Genomic DNA, 9287 nt, shown 5'->3' on the forward strand with positions numbered 1-9287 from the left:
AACAGAATAGAGAGCCCAGAAATAAATGCATGCATACGTGGTCAGTTAATTTATGACAAAGGAGTGCGGACTACACAATGCAGGGGACAGTCTCTTTAATAAAAGGTACTGGGAAAACAGAACAGCCACATGCAAAGGAATGAAACTTGACCAACTACCTTATACTATACATGAAAATTAACTCAAAATGGACTAAAGACTTGAATAAAAGATCTGAAAGCATAGATCTACTAGAAGAAAATATAGATGGTATGCTACTTGAGCTAAGTCTTGGCAAAGTTCTTGCTTCAACAGCACATATACTAAAATTGGAACAATACAGTGAAGATTAGCATGGCCCCTGCACAAGTATGATATGCCAATTAGTGAAGCAGTTCATATTTATAAGCAATGTGGAAGATAGAATAATGGAAATCACCCAATTGGGACAACAGACAGGAAACAAAATGAAAACACATGAAAGCAATGTGGGAGATCCATGGGATAATGTAAAGCAAGCCAGTCTATGCATAATAGCGATTTCAGAAGGAGAAGAAAAAGGAAACTGAAAACATATTTGAAGAAACTATGGCTGAAAACTTTCTAAATCTAAAGGAAACAGATATTAAGATACAGGAAGAACAGAGGGTCCCAAACAAGTTGAATCCAAACAGAACACTACACCAAGACATATAATAAAAATATTGATATCAAAAGTGAAAGATTAGGAGAGGATTCTAAAGGCAGCAAGAGAAAAAGTTAAATTTTAAGGGAACCCCCCATAAGCCTATCAGCTGATTTCTCTACAGAAACACTACGCCAAAAGAGTGTGGCAAGACATATTCAAAGTTCTAAGAGGGAAATAAATATGTATCCTAGAATATCTACCCAGCAAGAATATCATTTAAAATAGTAGAAATAAAAATTTCTCCAACAAACAAAACTAAAAGAATACAATACTAAGACACATTCTAAAAGAAATACCAAAAGGTTTCCTCTAAATAGGAAAGAAGTAAGAAAATATACAATGGAAGAAATCACAATTGGAAAGTAATCATTTTAATAAGCCAGTATACAATACTAAAAGGAAAAAAAAATCCTATCTGTAAAAGCGATGATAAAAACAAGGAATGGCAAAAGGATAAACATGAAGATATAAAAAAGGGGCTAAAACCATAAAATATGGGGAAATAAAGTAAGAAAACTTAATTTTAATAGTATGTGTTTGAACTGATATAACTATCAGGCTAAAGCAAGCAAATATAGAAAAGGATTAACATACTTAACAAACAGGGCAACCACAAATCAAAACCAAACAAAACACTCACACAAACTAAAAAGAAGAGGACACAAGCATAAAATAGAACAAATTTATCCAACCAAAAACAAAAAAATAAAGAAAGTAAAAGAAAAAGAAAGGAACAAAGGAGAAACAGAATCACTGGAAAACAATTTAACAAAATATTTAATGATATTCCATGCTTCTGGATTGGAAGAATATTGTAAAATGGCCATACTACCCAAAGCAATCTACATGTTCAGTGTGATCCCCATCAAATTACCCATGACATTTTTCACAGCACCAGAAAAAACAACACAAAATTTATATGAAACCATAAAGACCCAGAATTGCCAATGCAACCCTGGGTGGGGGGTCCAAGCAGGAGGCACGACTCTCCCAGATTACAGACAATACTACAAAGCTACAGTAATCAAGACATCATGGTACTGGCCAAAACAGACATACAGACCAGTGGAACAGAACATAGAGCCCAGAAATAAACCCAGACACCTATAGCCAATTAATCTTTGAGAAGGGGACAATACTATAAAATGGGGATAACAGTCTCTTCAACAAGTGGTGCTAGGAAAACTGGACAGCTACAAGCAAATCAATGAAACTAGAATACACCCTCACACCATGCACAATAATAAACTTAAGATGGCTTAAATACTTAACTGTGAAGTATAACACCATAAAACTCCTAGAAGAGAACATAGGCAAAACATTCTCTGACATCAATGTACAAATGTTTTCTTAGGTCAGTCTCCAAAGTTAATAGACATAAAAACAGAAATAAACAAATGGGATCTAATCAAGCTTAGAAGATTTTGCACAGCAAAGGAAACTAGTAGAAAAAATAAAAGTCAACCTACAGAATAGGAGAAAACAGCTGCAAATGATTCAACTGACAAGGGATTAATCTCCAAAATATAAAACCAACTCGAATAACTCAACTTCAAAACACGTAACAACCCAGTTGAAAAATGGGCCAAAGAACTAAATAGACATTTCTCTAAAGAAATGCCAAGAGGCTTGAAAAAAAAAAATAGTTAACATCACTATTAGAGAAATGTAAATCAAAACTACACTGAGGTACCACCTCACACTGGTCAGGATAGCCATCACTAGTAAGTCTACAAATAAATTCTAGAGAGGGTGTGGAGAAAGGGGAACCCATCTACACTGCTGGTGGGAATGTAAATTGGTTTAACAACTATGAAAAACAGTATGGAGATACCTCACAAAACTAGATAGAACCACTATATGACCCATCAATCCCACTCCTGGGCATATATCCAGACAAAACTTTCATTCGAAGAGATACATGCATCCCTCATTCAGAAAGATATATGCATCCTTATGTTCATTGTAGCAGTATTCACAATAGCAAAGAAATGAAAACAACCTAAATGTCCATCGACAGATGATTGGATTAAGAAGATATGGTACATATACACCATGGAATACTTCTCAGCCATAAAAAAGAACAAATTAATGCCATTTGCAGCAACATAGATGGAATTAGAGATTCTCATATTAGATGAAGTAAGTCAGAAAGAGAAAGACACCATATCAGATCACTTATATTTGGAATCTAAATGGCACGGGAGTTCCTGTTGTGGCTCAGTGGTTAATGAATCCGACTAGAAACCATGAAGTTGAGTGTTTGACCTCTGGCCTCGCTCAGTGGGTTAAGGATCCGGCGTTGCCATGAGCTGTGGTGTAGGGAGAGAGGGTGGGATGGATTGGTAGTGTGTGGTTAGTAGATGTGAACTATTACATTTAAAATGGATAAGCAATGGGGTCCTGCTCTATAGCACAAAGAACTGTATCAAATCACTTGCGATAGAACATGATAGAAGAGAATATGAGAAAAAGTATATATATATATATATATATATATATATATATATATATATATAAAATGTATAACTGGGTCACTATGCTGTGCAGCAGAAATTGTTAGGCCATTGCAAATGAAATCTAATAATTTTTTTCAAAAGTCTTGGTCAAGATTTTTGGAATCTAACGACCAAAATCAAAAACAACAAATCTAAAAGCAATTGCAACTACATACTAAAATTCTCTTGCACAGCAAAGGGAAACATGAAAAAAAATGAAAACCAACCTATGAAATAGGACAAAATAGTTTTTAATTCTCTGTTTAATAAAAGGCTAATATCTACACTATATAAAGATATGCAATTCATAACAAAAACAATTTGATTAAAAACTGAGTAGAAGATATGGACTTTTTTTTCCCCAAAGATAATAGACAGATGACCAACAGGTACATGAAAAGATGCTCAACAATATTAATCTTCAGGGAGATGCAGATCAAAACTACAGTGAGATATTACCACACTTGTTAGAATGGCTGTTCAAAATGACAGGAAATAATGTGTTGGCCAAGATGTGGGAAAAAAAGAGAACTCCTGTGAATTGTTGATGGGGATGTAAGTTGATGCAATCAATATGGAAAACAATATGGAGGTTCCTCAAAAAAATGTTGAAAAGAATTACCATATCAATTACCAATTCTGCTTCTGGGTATTTATCCAACAGAAATGATAATATTAACTCAAAAAGATATGTGAACTTCAGCATTATTTACAATAGCCAAGGGATGGTAATAGCATAAGTGTCATCAATGGATGAATGGTTAAAGAAGAGGTTGTTTTGTGTGTATCAGACACAATGGGATATTATTAGGCCATTAAAAAAAATGAAATCTTGCCATTTGCAACAACGCAGATGGACTTTGAGGCCTTATGCCAAGTGAAACAAGTTTGGCAGAGAAAGACCACCACCAAGTGATCTCAATTACCTCTCGATTTTAAAATAACCAGGTGAATAAACAACAATTGTAGGAAAAAAAAGAAAAAGAATACAAGCTCATAGATATTGAAAAGAGATTGGTGGTTTCCAGAAGCAGGGGATGGGGATATGTGAAATGAGTTATGGAGACCAAAGGAACAGACTTTCAGTTATAAAATAAACAAGTGATAGGGATGTACAGCATGGTGACTATAGTTAATAATACTGTGGTACATATTTGAATGTTGCTAAGACAGTAAAACTTAAATGTCTTCATCTGGAGAAAAAAATGTGTAATTACTTATGGTGATAGATATAAACTAGACTTATTATGATAATCATTCATACAACATATACAAATACCAAATTATTATGTTGTAAACCTGAAATTTATATATGTTATATGGCAACTATACATCAATTAAAAAATAATGTGCTATTACATTATACAACATTTATGGTTACTTCAACTCCTAGTGTACCAAACAATAAAAATGTACCTCTGTACATAATCCAGATTTTCATATTTTTAGAACTACTTTCTCTAATCAAATTTTAGGTTAATTAATAATAACACAACATAAATTATACCTCATTAGTTAAATAATTTTGTTGTATTCCAGACTACACCAGAGCCACAGCGATGCAGGATCTGAGCTGTGTCTGCAACCTACACCACAGCAACGCCGGATCCTTAACCCACTGAGCAAGGCCAGGGATTGATCCCACAACCTTATGGTTCTTAGTCGGATTCATTAACCACTGAGCCACAATGGGAACTCACAAACTACAGTTTTTAAGTTAAACTTTCAAATAATTCCACATTATATATAAATATTGGGATAATCAATTAAAAAATGTTCCTCTCTGTTCATTCACTTTTTGATATATAATTACATTTCCTTATGCCATTTTCTTTCAGGATGCCCGTTTCTAACTTTAGTACATCTGTCATAAAATGATGCCCATAGTTATTCCATGGAACTGCCATTCATGATGGAAGAGATGCTTAGTTCCTTACTGCCAAAATGATGTCAAATGCTACAGATTAAATTAGAACTATAAATAATCTGAAAATGTGACTGACATTTTAAAATAAGTGTTGTATTGAATTCTTTTTATCCACTAAACTTATAATTCCCCATGTGATCATATGGTATAACACCTAAGAAAGTCTAGGCATTAGGGAAATAGTAATGTAGAGGAGGGAATGACATTTACCTCCTTTAGGTTTAGAATTATTCAAATATCTAATTAGTATTGATGTTTTTATTTTTAATGCCAATACAATTAGCAGGTGTAATTAGTCTAAGTGCAAAGAGCTAACGACGATAATATAATTATTCTTTAATATATGCTATTCTTTTCTCTCTTATCTACATTTGCTACTCTGAGAAAACAACTTTTAAAAAATAAAGACTGCTCTTTTGTTAACAACGTAATTAATGAGCTTTTAGATTACATTTTCTTAAATACTGAAAGCACAACATCAATGCCAAAGAAAATTATCTTTATATCTTTATTATCTTGTTAAAGACTGCAATGTTGATGCTATGTTTTAACATGGTTTGTGACTTATCATTTGCCATAAATTAGAAAGTGTCAAGCAATAAAAATGAGCACACAGTGTTTTACTTCATAAATTATCAGTTTTGCCTGAGTAAAGAAAATACTTTTAGCAGTACATGCCTAGAAAATTTAAAATACAATGAACTATTACATTGCAGACACATTTTTAAGGCTAAGTTGACTACCAATAAATAATTTTTAATGTTATTTTACCAATTTGCTGTATTTAAAAGCAGAAAAATTAACAGGAGAGAAATAAACTGAAAATTATGAGTGATTAAATTTAACTACAGAGAAATGTCATAATCTTAGAGACAGGGTATTTGAGTACTTTATGGTTATATTTTATAACAATATACGGTTTTTCAGCCCATGAATTAATACTGACTAGATATAAATATAGATTGTTATAGTATCAATTTTCAAATCTATCTTTTTAACTAATTTAAATACAGTATTATTATGTAAAAAGATATAATTATATATGTCATATATACATATATGTATGTGGGTAGAAAAATTAAATGTATTTCAAGTTAGAGTGTGATAGGGTGAGAATAATGGCCTCCTGAAATAGTCTATATGCTAATTCTTATAATTGTGAATACTTTAGATTACATGACAAAATAAAGTTTCAAATGAAATTAAATTTGATAATCAGTTAGCTTTGAAAAAGGTAGATCAGGGAGTTCCCATTGTGGCTCAGTAGGTTATGAACCTGACTATTATCCATGAGGATGTGGGTTTGATCTCTGGCCTCATTCAGTGGGTTAAGGATCTGCAGTTGAGCTGTGGTGTAGGTTGTAAATGCCACTTGGATCCCACATTTCTGTGATTTAAACCCTAGCCTGGGAACTTATATATGTTGCAGGTACAGTCAAAAAAAAAAGGGGGGGAGATTATCAAGGATTATTCAGATGAACCTAAGGTAATCACAAGTTTCTTTAAAAGTGGAAGAGGGAAACAGAAGAGTAGATTGAGGGGGATGAGACTATGGAAAAAAGTAGAGAATAATACAGTATTTCTAGTTTTGAAAATGGATGAACGGGGCTGTAGAAGCTGTAAAGGCAGTGAAACAAATGTTTCCCTGGAAATTCTAGGAGGGAATACAGCCCTATGGACACCTTGATTATAAGCCAAGTGATACTCACATCAGTCTTATTATCTATGGAACAATAAGATAATACATTTATATATTTTAAAACAATCTACATTTAGAAAAATTTATTATGATAGCAAATAAATTAATACACTAATTTTGTTTAAAGTATATTCTGGAAAGCAGACAAAATGTGCAGTTAAGACACCATTTTTCTGCTAATTACCTTTATGAATGTAATACCATAAATAAGAAGACTGTGGCAGAAAGTTGAGTGGGCTTTCTAAAGCATCAGAAATTAGGAGTTCCCATTGTGGCTTATGTTGGGGTTTGGGTTCAGGTTTGATCTGGCTAGCAACCATGAAGACACAGGTTCCATCCCTGGCCTTTCTCAGTGTGTTAAGGATCTGGCATTGCTGTGGACTGTGGTGTAGGTCACAGATGTGGCTCAGATATGGTGGCGCTGTTGTGTAGGCTGGCAGCTACAGCTTCAATTCAACTCAGCCTGGGGACCTACATATGCCCCAGGTATACCATGAAAAGAAAAAAAAAAAGAAACAAAGAAATATAAAGCATCAAAATTCAATATATTGGAGTTCCTGTTGTGGTACAGCAGGATTGACAGCTTCTCTGCAGTGGCACAATGCAGGTTTTATCCTTGATGCAGCACAGTGTGTTAAAGGATACAACGTTGCTGCAACTCCAACAGCATAGGTCACAACGGTGGCTTGGCTCTAATCCCCAGCTTGGGAACTCCAAATGCCACATGGTGATCAAAAAAGAGCAACAAAACCCCCCAATATATCCAGGAACTCAAGGGTACAAACTGGTATAGGACTATAATTTGCTGATATGAGCAGTAATAGAAAAATAAATTGTGGCTTGACAAACCTTTTTCTATTTAAGTGCACCTGATTTGTTGGGGGTGGAGGAAGGGGAAAGAACTCAATTTTCGTAACATGAATAAACCAAAACTTGTATTGGCAATCTAAATTATTCACAAACATTTAATTTTGGAATGGACTGTCTTTTGCATCTGGATGAACCTTATAAAAGAGTGAATGCCATCTAATAACTGAAAAGAGGAAGACAATATACTGTTTTATTTTTTCCCAGCTTATAATAGCAGAAGCTTATATTCCTCTTATTTCTGCTACTTGGCTATTGCTCCATTAACATCAGCAAATTAAATTCTATAGGTGTTAAGAAACCATATCATCCTGAGTAAGTAAAGAACAACCTTATCTACTGTAATCTGATGGAGGGAAGCCATAATAAAGAAGAGGTGGAAAAAGGAAAAGAATTAACAAGAAAAGATGATTGGACCAAAAGCAAAGGAAATATCCACAATTACAAAATAAGTAAAATTGCCAAATTTCAAATAAAAATATAACTGAAAAAAGGAATGATTATTTCTTAAAAATTTATTTTCAAGAATATAAACTGAATCAAATAGTCATTTAGAATTATGTCAGGAATAATGACAAATCATTTGGGAAAAATCCGAGAAACATAGGAAGCAGAAAAATCAGTACTTAATGGGAAAATTAAAGAAATGAATGCATATATTTGAAAATAAGAAAGATCTTAAATTAATCATCTAAACTTCTTCCAAGGCAACTGGAAGATGAAGAGCAAATTAATTCCTAAGCAAGAAGAAGAATTAATAAAATTAGAGCAGAAATCATTAAAACGGGCAACAAGAAATCAGCTGATAAATATCAATGAAACCAAAAGATGGTTCTTTGAAAAGACAAAATCAGTAAGCCTACATTCAGGTAACCAAGAAAAAAAAAAGAGGACAAAAATTATTAATATCAGAAATGAAAGAAGTGATATTACCATAGATTCCATGGACATTCAAAGAGTAATTATTATGAACAATTCAACGCAAAAAAAATTAAAAACCTAGATGAAGTAAATTTCTTGAAAGACAGTCTGATAATTACATAAAAATAGACACTATGAATAGGCTTATAAATGTTAATGAAACTAAATCAGTAATTAATAACTTTCTAAAACAGAAAGCACCAGGTCCAGATGGGTTCACGGATGAAATCCATACATTTAAGGGAGAAATTATACCAATTCTCTATAACCCCCTTAACAAGACAGAAACAGAAAATTACTCTGTAACTCATTTGAGGAGGCCAATATTATGCTAATACTCAAGCCAGACAAAGACATTATAGTGAAATTAACATAGATGCAAAAATCCTCAACAAAATATTAGCAAATTGAGTCCAACAATGTATAAAAAGAATTATACACAAAAAACAAGTAGAATTTATTTCAGGTATGTAAGGCTGGTTCAATATTTCAAAGTCAATTAATGTAATCTATCTTATCAACACACTAAAGCCAAATCACGTGATCATATCAATAAAGGCAAAACACTCTTTGTTAAAACCCAGCACTCACTCATTTAAAAAAAAAAAAACTTGGAGCAAACATACTTAACTTGACAAAATAGCTACCACATGCTTAGAGCGGGCATCATATTTAGTGATGAGAAATTTCAAGCTTTCCCACTAATAT

At 33.0% G+C, this 9287-nt stretch overlaps 1 non-coding gene across 1 annotated transcript; it reads left to right on the forward strand.

The window, feature by feature from the left end:
- Nucleotides 1-278: 278 nt before the first annotated feature.
- Nucleotides 279-385, forward strand: LOC125113872 (U6 spliceosomal RNA). Its single transcript, XR_007131620.1, has one exon. It is a non-coding gene; the product is annotated as a U6 spliceosomal RNA (small nuclear RNA).
- Nucleotides 386-9287: the final 8902 nt, after the last annotated feature.

The sequence above is a fragment of the Phacochoerus africanus genome, chromosome 1 (assembly GCF_016906955.1).
Source record: "Phacochoerus africanus isolate WHEZ1 chromosome 1, ROS_Pafr_v1, whole genome shotgun sequence".
Taxonomy (NCBI): Eukaryota; Metazoa; Chordata; class Mammalia; order Artiodactyla; family Suidae; genus Phacochoerus; species Phacochoerus africanus.